Source organism: Sus scrofa, chromosome Y (genome assembly GCF_054392235.1).
Source record: "Sus scrofa isolate SSC_HxYL_T2T_F1_AM1 chromosome Y, Sscrofa_HxYL_maternal_Yorkshire_Landrace_v2.0, whole genome shotgun sequence".
In the NCBI taxonomy this organism is placed as follows: domain Eukaryota; kingdom Metazoa; phylum Chordata; class Mammalia; order Artiodactyla; family Suidae; genus Sus; species Sus scrofa.
In genome coordinates, this window is record NC_139402.1 from 4,159,897 (window position 1) to 4,173,388 (window position 13,492).

Sequence of the window (13,492 nt, forward strand, 5' to 3'; positions counted from 1 at the left end):
GCGGGAAGGAACCCTGAGGCTCTGACCCCAGCCTTCCTGCAGTCGGACAGGCTTCTCGAGGTTTTCAGCCCATCCCTGCAGCTTCTGCATTTCTCCCATCCATGTGATACCCACCCTGTGGGAGGCCAGTTTCCTCTCCAGAAATCTGCTCCCCTGGGCAGCCGCCCGGTCCTGCCCTGCAACACACCCTGCGGCCACAGTCAGTGTCGCCTCCCTGTTGGGACCTTCCCGGGAAAAAGATGCCAGCACCTCCTCCTTGGGAACGCCCTGGCTGGGGGTGGACGCCACACCTTGCCATCCCATCTCTGGACCAAGCCGTCTGTCTCTCTTCCTCCCCAAGACGACCTAGCTGCTGACCCCACGCCGACCGCGGAGGAGGGCAGCTCGAAGCATCTGGATCAGAGGACCTCCACCGCAGTCCAGCCTCGCCAGCAGGCTGGGGGTGGACGTCACATGTGCAGCTCAGCTGTTGTGCTGAGAATTGCTGACACGAGCAGTTCCAACCAGGAAAGCAGAGCTGCTTCCCACGGACAGATTTTGGGGGTGGGTAGCAGGGACCCTCCTGACGGCTTGCTTCTGGGATGTAGGATGCATTACGGAAATCATGAGCCTGTGTCCAGGCGTGGTCTCCTTTTCATAGACCTGGGTACTGTGGCAACATCCACCCCCCCCCCCCCGCCCCCGCCGCAAGGCTGCCTTTTGGCTGCTGGCTGTGCCATGGAATGGAGCATATGTATTTCTGCATATTTCCACTTTTGTGGTTTCAGTTCCAGGCTTTCAAATTTTTTTTTCTTTTTTTCAGGAGAGATCAGAGACATACAGACTGTACTTCCTTCTGCGACACAGAATTCGCACCTACTTGCTGAATGGAAAACTTCCGTACAGGTAAGAGAAATACTACATAAGAGAAAGAATACGAGACCGTTTGTTTTTCGAAGGCTTTGAGATAATTATTGTATGCGTATATATATAGATGATATAAGAAGTGGTGGCATTCCCTGTGACGCCGTGGCTTAAGGATCCTGGGTTGCTGCTGCTGCGGCTCTGGTCACTGCTGTGGCAAGGGTTCAATACCTGGCCCTGGAATTTCTTCGGTGTGCCTTAAGCAGGGCCAAAAAAAAAAAAAAAAAAAGGTAGAAGCATCATTACAGGAGTAGAATAAATAATACTGAGTTGTGCAAGAGTGTATATGCAACAGCTGCCTTTTTTTTTTTTTTTGCATTTCAGGGCTGCACCTGCAGCACATGGATGTTCCCGGGCTAGGGGTCTAACAGGAGCTGCAGGGGCCAGCCTCCCCCACAGCCTCAGCACCAGTGTGACAGTTCACCCATCACCCTTTCTGTAATCCTCCTGCCACCCTCGGGTCCGCTCAACCCATGGAGAGGGCTTGGAGTTTCACCCAGACACACACATTCTTCTTTGTAGATCCTTTGAAAAGGAAAATAACTTTGATCCACCGTGGCGTTCTGGGTATTCAAATGGCGTATAATTCACGTCCTGTGTCGTGTTCATTTCGAGGGTCCAGCAAAGTGATTCCTGTACACACACCGACGTACCCCGCACATGGATGCCTTTTCAGATTCTTGGAGAAGGAAAATAATTGGATCCACCATCGCCTTCTGGTTACTCCAGTTGAGTATAATGGATTTCCAGTGCTCTGCTAGCGTCAAGTGTACAGCAAGGTGGTTCATTTACACATAAAAGCACACGCGTGCGCACACACACTCACACACGTGCATATTCTTTTTTGGATTCTTGGAAAAGGAAAATAACTTTGATCCACCATGGCCTTCTGGGTATACCCCAAGGTCACAGGTGCCTGCTCTTCTGTTTCCCACCTGCTGCAACGGCCGTGTTTTATTGTATTCTTACGTCTGTTTTTTGACGTTGTACTGAAGTAGAGTTAACGTGCGAGGCTGTGATGGTTTCTGCTGGACGACAAAGGGATGGAGAGACACACGTACACACGTGCATTCTCTCTCAGATTCTTTCCCCAGAGATGATCGCGGAATATTGGGTCAAGTTCTCTGTGCTCGACAGCAGGTCCCTGTCGGCCATCCGCTCCATGTACATATGCAATGGCAGTCTTTGTGTGTGTGTGCGTGTGTGCCTTTTAGGGCCATACCCGTGGCACATGGATGTTCCCAGGCTAGGGGTTGAATGAGAGCTGCCGGCCTCCACCACAGCCACGGCGACCGTGGAACAGTTAATCCATCCATCACCGTTTCTGTAATCCTGGAGCGGATCCTTGGGTCCCCTCAACACACTGAAAAGTCTTGGAGTTTCAGAGAAATAAAACATCACACCCGGGGGTCAAAGTCTGGGCTTCTTCCAGGAAAGCCCTCCCAATATTGCTTCTGCTCCATGATGGGGGTTTATATTAGGGCTACAAGGAGTTCCCAGGGGTGAGGGGAGCGCTCAGCGAGTTAAGAATCCCACTAGTATCCATGACGATGCAGGTCGGATCCCTGGCCTCGCTCCGTGGGTTAAGGGTCCGGTGTTGCCGTGAGCGGTGGTGTGGTTTGCAGATGAGGCTTGGATCCGGTGTGGCTGTGGCTGTGGTGTAGACCTGCAGCTGCAGCTCCGATTCGACCCCTCACCTGGGAACCTCCATACGCTGAGGGTGGGACCCTAAAAAAATAATTAAAAAAGGAAAAAGAACAGTTGAGAGGAGAGAAAGATGCCTGGGGGATCCTTGGATCACAGACAACTGAGGGGGATGAGGCATGAATTTCACAAACTTCACGAACATTAGGATTTTAATTACCCAGCTGGAATACCCCTTGCATTTTATGTTGGCTCAAAGAATCCATAAAAATAACTGAGCACATTTCCAAGGTTGCCAGGGAGAGAAGAATCCGTTTGCTTCATGCCTCTGGCGTTCGGGCGAGGTGTGCTCCATTATTTGACTGTAAAGTTTAACTTCATGTGCCGGCAGAAGGATGTATTTTTCTTGGTGGAAACACACACATGCAAATGGAAGACACTGACACGTTAGACCGTGAAATACTTTACGAAGAGAAAACCTGTTAAGTTCTTTTCTGTGTGTGCTTTTCGGAGGTGCCTTCAGCACTAAGAAGATTTAAAAAAAAAAAAAAAAAAAAAGTCACGCCAAACCAAAAGGTGAAAAAAAGAGAGAGGAAGGATGAAAAGTCCGTGCTGGGATTCCACTGGCACGACATCCATGCACATGCTTTTCAACCAATCCAGTTCTCAGAGAAATAGTTTCTCCTTTGGCGGAGTTCCCATCTCAGAAGCGGAAAAAGGCAGGAATGCGGGAATCACAGCCTGGTTTAACGCTTTATCTGTCCATTGAGCCCGAGGTTCTGCTAATGAGGTCTTCGGAAGTCAAGGAGGTTCAGCGTCGTAAAGCAGTGTTAGGAAAAGTGTAATTGTGGCAACTGTCCCCCCGCCTCCCCGCCCCCCCGCCGGGGGCACAGCAGCTGAGGCTCTGAGGGACCAGAAGGGCTGTTGGTGGGAGACAGGGACCTGTCCTTGCCAGACAAAGCTTTGGGATGCCCAGGGCGACCCAGGGCAGGATGCAGAGCACCGGAGGACCCACGGAGACCCCACCAGCATCCTCCTCTTCTCCCCACGCTCCGTTCATCCAACCGCACACCGTGGGTACCAGCCCAGGACCAGCCTGCATGTCCTCAGCCATCGCAGGACCAGCCTGGACTCACCCAACCACACACCGTGGGTACCAGCCCAGGACCAGCCTGCATGTCCTCAGCCATCACAGGACCAGCCTGGACTCACCCAACCACACACCGTGGGTACCAGCCCAGGACCAGCCTGCATGTCCTCAGCCATCGCAGGACCAGCCTGGACTCACCCAACCACACACCGTGGGTACCAGCCCAGGACCAGCCTGGTAAACATTCTCCCAGGCCACTGCCCAAACCTGACAGGTACCTGTAGACATGTTCCACCCACGGGACTGAGACGTGGACCCCACGAGTCCAGTGGGAGCTTGAGGCTCTCATCCACCTGCAAAGCTAGACCTGGCTCTCTCTTGTTGCCCACCGGCGAAGCCATCACAGGAGTCCCTGGGGAGTCCCCAGGGAGCCCCCGATGATGGATGGTGTGTCTGACTCTTCAACCTGCCACGACAAAGCTGCAGCACCAAAGCACCCCCCACCCTGTTCCCACCAACATAGGGATGGAAACAAAGGGATTCCCAGAGCGGTTATAAACAGCCATGTGTATGTATAAAGAATGCATACGTGTGTATTTATATACCATTGTATCTCCTTGTATTTAATTGCATACAATGTATACATGGCCATATAATGGAGCTTTCTGTAAAGGTTCGATGACATTTGGTAAAACAGGAATATTCTATTTTCCCCATAATCTCTCCATAATCACCTCAAAAAGAGCCCCTGGTCAGATTCCTAAATTCAAACTGGGATAAAGGGGCGTTCCCATCGTGGCTCAGCGGGAATGAAGCCAACTAGTATCCCTGAGGATGTGGGTTCGATCCCTGGCTTCCCCCAGTGGGTTAAGGATCTGATGTTGCCGTGCGCTGTGGTGTAGATTACAGACCCGTTTCGGATGCCGCGTTGCTGTGGCGGTGGCGCAGGGCAGCAGCTTCAGCTCCGAATCAGCTCAGCCTGGCAATTTCCATACGCTGTGGGTGTGGCCCTAAAAAGCAAATAAAGAAATAAGCGTATAAAGAAATGTATAAAAAATAAATAAACCTGGGATAAGGGATTTTTTTTCCTTTTCCCAGTCCGCACTTTACTGTGGGGTTTCTGCGATGCCAAGTTTGCCTCTGGCTCCAGGTGGACGGGCCCTAGTGCTGGCAGAGCCCCGTGGTGTCACGTTAGAACAAAGAGCCATGGTGTCCAGGCAAGTGTAAAGGCTGCTTCTCCTTGACCGTCGAGGGAGGACTGGGCATTATGACCCCGAGGCTCACAGACACTGCATCTCCGAGGCTCCAGTGTAGACAAGTCCCCTGTGGGGAGGGGACGCGATACAGCCCACCCGTTAGTGCTGCCTCCTCAGCAGGAGCTGGTGCTAATGAGGGGAGCTCTGCTTGTCAGGGACCTGACGGCTCTGCTGAGCCACGACGGGGCCGCCTAGGAACGATTTTTAAGAGTCAGCCCAGGGAGTTCCCATGGTGGCTCCGTGGAGAATGAAGCCGACCGGTACCCATGAGGATGTGGGTTCGATTCCTGGCCGCGCGTGTGGGGGGTTAGGGATCTGGTGTGGCTGTGGCTGTGGCTGTGGCGTAGCTCCGATGCGCCTCCTAGCCTGGGAACCTCCATGTGCCGCAGGGGTGGCCCAAAAAGCAAAAAAAAAAAAAAAAAAAAAGAGCACAGATGTATGTACGGGTTAGGGTAAGAAAGCGAGGCGTTTCTTGGAGAAAACCATAGCAGCACCCGAATTTTATAAACGGCGGGGTTCTGCTGCTGGTGGGGGGACCCAGAGCATGTGGTCTTGCTTTACGCCCTCCCCTCGGGATGGTCGTGATTACATGGGTCCGATGACTTTGGCAAATCGGTTATTTTCCTCTTTCTGCCTTTCCGATGCTGGCGTGTGTCTGTGCTGGGCGTCTTCCCTCGTATCCTGCACAAAATATACGGGATGGGATGGCTGGGGGAAGTCGTGACATTCAAAGCCAAGATTCTGGGAGGTCATGAATCTGATGAGGGCAGGAGCGAACCAGATGCAAAAGAAAGTCCGAAGAGCCACCGCATTTTGATTTTTCTAATTAAACTTTTTTTTGAGTATAGTTCATTTACAATGTTCTGTCAATTTCTGCTGTACAGCAAAGTTACCCAGTCACTCACACACACTCACACACACGCATTATTTTTCTCATATTCTCTTCCATCGTGGTCTATCCTGAGACTGGACAGAGGTCCCTGTGCTGGACAGCAGGACCTCATGGCTTATCTATTGTCAGCATCATAGTTTGCATCTACGAACCCCAAACTCCCCGTCCAGCCCACTCCCTCCCCTTCCCCCTTGGAGACCACAGGTCTTTTCTCCATGGCGGTGAGTCCGCGTCACCCTATTTTTAGCTGGCTTTCTTCCTTTAGGACAAGCCATTTCACAGACTTTTTTTTTTTTTTCCTGGAAATTGATCTTAAACTTTTTTTTATTATAGTTGATTTATGTCCTGTCAATTTTTGCTGTAAAGTGACCCAGTTCATATACGTATATATATATCTTTTTCTCACATTCTCCTCCATCACGTGCCATCCTGAGTGACTGGATAGTTTCCTGAGCTCTCTGGTTGTTTATCCATCTTAGACGATAGCCTGCATCTGCTAATCCCAGACTCCCCCGGTCCCTCCCACGCCCTCCCCCTCCCTCCTCGGCAACCCCAAGTCTGGTCTCTGTGGCTGTGGGTCTGTTTCTGTTCAGCAGACAGGTTCATTGGTGCCATATTTTAGATTCCACATAGAAGTGGTCTCATATGGTGTTTGTTTCTCTTTCTGACTCCCTTCGCTTAGAGAGGCGCTAAAGTCTTTACGGGGAGAGATGGGTTCTCCCGTCTTCCAGGTGAACAGCTCTAGGGGACCAAATTTACAGGAGCCACCCTGGCCCCTGCGGGGTGCCCCCCCCCCATCACTCAGGCTTTGCAAGGAGGAGGCTGCTAGAGTCTCCCTCAGGGCCGAGTGCCAGGGAAAACAATGAAAGGAAAGTTCAGGAGGAAGAAGAAGAAAAAAAAAACCCAGGCTACGTGGCTTTTGTGTTTCCACATAAATGGAAAACAAAGCTGGTCCCCCCCACCTCCAGGGAGGGGCCCTGGGGATCAGGAAAGACCAGACCCTTCTTTAAGTTCTTTTCTTGGTTTCTGAGTTGTCTCTATCCGTCCCGGTCCAACGGGGATGAAGCCAATGCAAGGATGCAGGAAGAAAAGGGGATTCTGAGTCTTGGCAAGTCAAGACACCTTGGTTCTAAAAGAGCATTTCTGGAGGTTCCTGTGGTGGTTCAGCAGGTTACGAACCCGACTAGTGTCCATGGGCATGCGAGTTCGATCCCTGGCCCCGCTCCGTGGGTTAAGGACCCGGCGTTGCCGTGAGCTGGGGCGTAGGTTGCAGACATGGCTCGGATCCTGTGTGGCTGTGGCTGTGGCTGTGGTATGGACCTGCAGCTGTAGCTCTGATTCAACCCCTAGCTTGGGAACCTCCAGATGCCTCAAAAGAACAACAAAGGATTCATGTTCAGGCTGTGTTTGCTGAGACTTTATCTGTTTGATGAACTGGTTATGGAGGTGACGTGAGGCATGTACCCAAGGGCCACCAAGGGGGTGAAAAGAGATGCTCACTAACCATCTTCATTGGACGATAACCGCAGGAAGAGAAGCACCCTGCGCAGGGGAGCGAGGGAGGTTCCCTCCCGCCCGACTCTTCCCTCTGCTGCTGCCTCCCCTGTGTCCAGAGGCGCCAGGACACATTCTCGACAGCACAGAGGAAGGATGCGAGCGTGGTCTTGGTTCCTTTGGCGCCGTCAGATCAGGGTTGTCGGCCCCTGGAATGAGGGCACCAGGGGAGCGCTGCATTCTCTGATGGAGACCAAGCGCACAGGGCGCGTGTCAGTGGGTCTGTGTAGACCTCACTTCGCCCGCGCAGGCGGGGAGCTTTGCGGAAGGGAAGACGTGAACCTTGCCCTGAGCGTCTCTGGCGCGCTGACGTGGGCGCCCCTAAAAATCCATAGGTTGAAGCCCTGACCCCCGGACCTCAGGATGGGGCTGGGTTTGGAGACGGGGTCTTTCAAGAGGGGATGGAGGTGACATGAGGTCACGAGGGGGGGTCCTGATGCCCCTGGATGGGGGTCCTTAGACGAAGAGGAGGTCAGGACACAGACACACACAGAGGGACGGCCCTGGGAGGACAGGGGAGGAGAGAGGCCTTGGGAGGGACCCGCCCCCCGACCTCTGATTTTCAGCCCCCAGAAGCCGCGAGACAGAAAACGGCTGTGGTTGGAGCTGCCTGTCTTGGGTGCTTTGTTATGACCCAAGCAAGTCAGTACGTGTTTCCCTACCCCCCATTTTTCTTTTTCGGGCCACATCTCGGGCACGTGGAAGTTCCCAGGCCACGGGTCCAATCGGAGCTGCAGCTGCGGGTTTACACCACTGCCACAGCCACGCCGGATCCGAGCCGCATCTGTGTCCTACCCCACAGCTCGGGGCAACGCCGGATCCTGAACCCACTGAGCGAAGCCAGGGATCGAACCCCATCCTCTCTGATACGAGTCAGGTTCTTAACCTACTGAGCCATCACGGGAGCTCCTCTCATCGTGGTTTTTAATCCATTTCCCAAACGTCTATGCATGATGAGCATCGTATGGTGTGCTTACTGGCCGTCTGTGGACCTCCTTAGGAGCAACAGCTGTACCGCTCCTTTGCCCACTTTTTAATCGTGCTGTTTGTGTTTTGCTGTGGTTGCGCCGGAGTTCTTTCCAAATTCTGGAAATGGATCGCCTATTACATACGTGATTGGCAACTTTTTTTTTTTTTCATTTTTTTAAAGTTTCATTGACGTTGAGTTGATTTGACAAGGCTGTGATTCTTGCTGCTGCACAACAGAGTGACTCGGGTCGGTGTCCACACATCCCTTCTCTTTCAGATTCTCTCCCCACACAGAAGATCGCAGCACTCTGGGTAGAGCTCCCTGTGCTCGACGGCGGGTCCCCATTGACCCGTGGTTCCATAGACCTCACTGTGACATGACTTAAAAACATCGTCTCGCGTTCTGTGGGTTCTTTCTCTCTCTCTCTCGAGCGTGTCTTTCCATGCACAAAAGTTTTCCGTTTGGACCAAGTCCAATTTATTTATGTTTTTCTTTCCTCGCCTGTGCTTTTGGGGCCATAGCCAGGAAATGATCGAAACGTTTCAGAAACATTTTTTTTCTTTAAAGGCGAGTTCTGTGCATGCAGAGATGCCTGGGTCCAGTCCGCTGCCCAGACTAATGGTGCTTTGGTCCTGCCTCTCTCGCAGCTGCTCATCTCTGCAAAGGTGCAGGTGGTCCTTGCCCGCTCTTCCTACAGCCCCCAGACATGACCTGACAGGTGTTCTCACAAAGGCCCCCGAGTTTTCCCTCACTCAGGCTCGCCAAATGCTCCTAGGGCAGCTTTGCAAAAGTGCCCTGGCTTTTTGTTTTGTTTTGTTTTGTTTCTTTAAATCTTTCCCAAGTGTGTTTGTTTTTTCCTCTCAGAGACAGGCATAGTACTGGAAGGCTACGGAGACCCTCTTTGGGACTCCAAGGGTTTATCCTCAAAAAGGTCACATTTGCAAAAAACATTTTCCCAACAGGCTACATTTTTTTCCCCCTGTAGGCGGTAACATATGGAGATGTTACAGCAAAGAAGCAAACGGCAAACGCCTCTGGCATGGGAGGCGGGGGCTTTTGCAAAGGAAGGGGACAGATAAGCCTGATAGAGGGTCTAAGATCTCGTCCCAGCTTTCTGCAGACGCCACAGGTTCTCAGCTTCGCAGCTCGCTGCCTCTGCCAGGGCTTTTTCCAGAACAGATTAAGTCACCTCCCCTGGGGGGATGGAGGCACAGCTGCTTGGGAGCTTTACTGAGTCTGATACCTGAGCTGGCCCCCTCCCCCACCCCCATCCCCACCTCCGCCGTCTGGCCCAGGCAAGCACGCACTTCTGTCCTGTGATGTTCAGGGGATCGTGTTTCTGTGGAGGCAGGGGGCTCCAGGACACCCACTTCCAGGAGCCGTCCCCATAACTGTCACCAGGACGCGTTCTTTTCCTCTGCTCCTTCTGGAGCTGACCTGCATGACCAAATCCTGAATGACCTGCATGACCTGCATGACCTGCATGACCAAATCCGCCTACGATGGGCCAAGCAGGGACCTGCTGTCTAGTCCAGAGAACGCTACCCAATATTCTGTGATCATCCATGTGGGAAAAGAATCTGAAAGAGAATGGTTATGCGTGGACAGGGACCCCTGCATCACTTTGGTGTCCAGCAGAAAGTAACACGACACTCAGAGTCCACTCTACTTCTGTAAAATTTCAACAACAACAAACACCAAGGAGAGACCACTACGCATCTATTCGAATGGCTTACATACCAATAGTCCCAACACTATGTGCTGGTAAGGACATGAAGCAAAAGGATTGAAGGGGCAGCGATAAAAAGACAGGGATAGACAAACAGGATATGATACCACTGAAATGTGGCATCTAAAAAAGGACACCAACCAACCTCTTTGCAGAAGAGAAAGAGACGCACAGACTTTGAAAACAATCTTACAGTCACCAAAGGGGACAGGTGGGGGCAGGGACGGATGGGGGGTGTGGGGTTGGCAGGTGCACCCTGAGGTCTATGGAATGATGGGCCAGCGGGGACCTGCTGAGCAGCACAGGGAGTGCTCCCCAGGATTCTGTGCTCATCTCTGTGGGAAAAGAAGCTGAGAGAGAAGGGGCATGTGGATATGGATCCCTGAGTTACTTTGTTGCCCAGCAGAAAGGATCACAGCCATATATATCAGTGGATATTTTTTTCAAAGTTATATTATCTGTGGGAGAGATGTATCCGTGTATCAGCCAGCTCTGGGTTTCACCATCTGTAAAATGTGGCAGGGCGCTGTGTCTGTTTCTTCTCTTGCTCAGAGGTCACCGTGGGCTGTAGGGAGATGATGGGTACGTGGTGAATTTGGGCTTCACGATGGTATGAGTGTGGGTGTGTGTGTGTGAGTATGTGTGTGTGTGTTTACGGGACAGAAGCCTCATTCGCCCAGATTAACCGACCCATACGTGGAGGTATCCAGCACAATCTCCATGCCCCAGAGAGAAATCCGTGGCCAACACCCATCGTGTGATATGTGTAGACAGGATATTTTCCCGTGATGTGTTTGCTGCATGACGTTTCAGATACGGTCGCTAAGCATTGAAGCCAGTTCTCATGCATCTGCCAGAAATCCCTCCGGGGCAACGTTTTTGTTTTGTTTTGTTTTGTTTTCCTCCTGGAAATACGTTTGAAGATGTGGTGTAACGCAGGATTTATGCGAATAGAAATACGCTGTGCTGTGGGACAGAGTCAAAAGTCTCTGTTCCCAACCTGGGCGTGGAGACACGCAGGTCACGACACAAAGGAGAGACGTTTCAAGGAATTCGTTCTTTTCCTAGTTCCCTGGATGGGCATTTAGGGAGTGGGAGAGAGTGCAGAAAAGCTCAGAGGTGAGAAGAGGGGTGCTTTGCGTGGGACACACAGACAGGTAGACAGACACACCCAGGTATCTGTAAACTCATGCAGAAACACATGCACACGTACACAGCAGCACAGGCACAAACACGCATGTGCACAGAAACAGGCAGAAATGCACGCACGCATGCACCCCGCCCCACCCCACCCCCCCGCTAAGAAAATAAACTCATGTCCAGGACTGGTCTCTGGGTGGAACCCACGTGCAGCAGGAAATGGAGAATAAAATTTGAAGAAGCCGTTGGAGGGGGGCCAGCTGAGGGCAATGATTTTCTCTTTCACTTCTGACCGATATTTCACCTAACGTTTCGCTGGGCTAAGGACCGCACGGTGGGAAATCTCCTTTTCTTTTCTTTTCTTTTTTTGTCTTTCTAGGGCCGCACCTGCAGCATATGGAGGTTCCCAGGCCAGGGGTCCAATCGGAGCTGCAGCTGCCGGCCTCCACCACAGCCACAGCAACGCGGGATCCGAGCCGCGTCTGCGACCTACACCACAGCTCACGGCAATGCCGGGTCCTTAACGCACTGAGCAAGGCCAGGGATCGAACCTGCATCTTCATGGATACTAGTCAGATTCGTTTCCACTGAGCCACCGGGAACTCCAGAAATCTCATTTCCATGCACGGAATGTGTGCTGCTGGATCATTCCACCTGTTACGGGCTCAGTGTTTGTGTCTCTCCAAAATTCATGGGTTGAAGCCCTACGCCCAGCACAGGCGTATTTGGGGTAAGGACGTAATTAAGGTGAAATGCACTCATGACAGTGAGGCCCTGAGCCCACACGATTAGCGCCTTTATTGAAACCGTGGACCAGCCCCTGCGTCCCCGTGTTTTGAAGGAAACATTTTGCCTTTCACCTTCCAGGCCTCCCTCCGTCTCAAAAGGCTGACTCCAGAGTTCGTGCTGAGGAGACATGGTGACAGCTAAAAACGGGCTGAAATAGTCTCCATGACATTCAGCCTGGCCTCGGCCTTGAACTTACTCTAACCGGCTTTGCACAAATGCTCTCTTCCCTGCTCAACAGCTTTCTTTTCCTCATGGCTCCTTTCTAGGTAGAGTTCTGTTGCATGTGGGGTTTTCTGTGTCTCTGAAACTCTCCCCAACACTGCTTCCTTGGTGAGCCGTCTTCACTGCAGAGAGAAGGGCAAGGTGCCATCACCCCACAGACCACCAGGCACCATCCCTGGACCCCCAACTGTGGCTGTGATGACTCTGAAATGACCTATACGGAGTTCCCATGGTGGCTCAGCAGGTTAAGGACCTGGCATCGTTGCAAGCTGCAGTGTAGGTCTCAGATGCAGCGTGGATGCCATGTTGCTGTGGCTGTGGTCTAGGCGGGCAGCTGCAGCGCTCATTCAGCCCCTAGCCTGGGAACCTCCATATGCTGGCGGTGCGGCCCTAAAAAAAAGAAAAGAAAAGAAAAAAAAAAGAAAAAAAAAGGATAAAGAAATGACCTCTGGAGGGAGCAGAAGGCAGGCTCCCGCATCCTCATCAACAGCCCTGGTTTGGAGCTCAACCTCTAAGAGCCCTGGCTGTCCCCTCTCAAGGGAGGACCCCGTTGGGAGGGGCTCACCTGCCGGGGCCGCCTCTGCCTGGCAGAGCCATAGAGCTGTTCTTTCTGCTTCATCCCAACTCTGCCTCTGAGACTTCATGGGGCCCACTGGACAGAGGCCGGTCTCGGCCACATTAGAAGAGACACCCTCTCTCTTTTTCTACCACGTGAGGACACAGCAGGAAGGCAGACATCCATTGATAAGCAGAGAAGAGAATCCCCACCAGACACCAAGCTCGCAGCCACTTTGATCTCAGGTTTCTGGCCTCCAAGAAGATGGTGAGTCAATAAATGTCTGTTTTTCTTTCTTTCTTTCTTTCTTTCTTTCTTTCTTTTTTGAAGCACCGCCATCTGCGGTACGTGGCTGGGGCAGCCTGAGCTGAATAACACAGCGTCTCTGGGTGTTTAGACTCATAATTCTCCATCCGCGAGCCAGGTGCGTTTTGCAACCCACCACAGGTGCGTTTTGCAAACCACCGCGCCTTGTGTTATAGGTGTTATATGCCTCAAAGGAACAGAGTGACCACTGGCTGGGCGGGGAGGCTGTGCAGAGACCCTGGCTGTCCGTGACGATGCTGTCTGGGGGAGGCTTCGGCCCCTGCCCCGGGAGCGAGGGAGAGCCCCTGTGTACCCGTGTAGGCTGTGTTGTGCAATCTTTGGGGTTGGTTTTGGCCACGATGACTGGTGAATTATTTCCTCTGTGTGGGTGCCGGGGTTGGGGGGGACATTCCCTAACTGCCCCCACCTGCCTGGACCCGC

The 13,492-nt window shown here is 52.4% G+C and overlaps 1 long non-coding RNA gene across 4 annotated transcripts in view; it reads right to left on the reverse strand.

Annotated features, from left to right (window-relative positions):
- Nucleotides 1–924: 924 nt before the first annotated feature.
- The window catches only part of LOC102160243 (uncharacterized), a 54,063-nt gene continuing 41,495 nt past the window's right edge, over nucleotides 925–13,492 (reverse strand). For 2 of the 4 annotated variants that reach the window (XR_014836214.1, XR_014836215.1), the window contains exon 8: nucleotides 925–4,647. This is a non-coding gene — a long non-coding RNA (uncharacterized LOC102160243). Of the gene's footprint in view, nucleotides 4,961–13,492 lie in introns of all 4 variants that reach the window. The other 2 variants (XR_014836213.1, XR_014836216.1) reach the window with 2 other exon arrangements.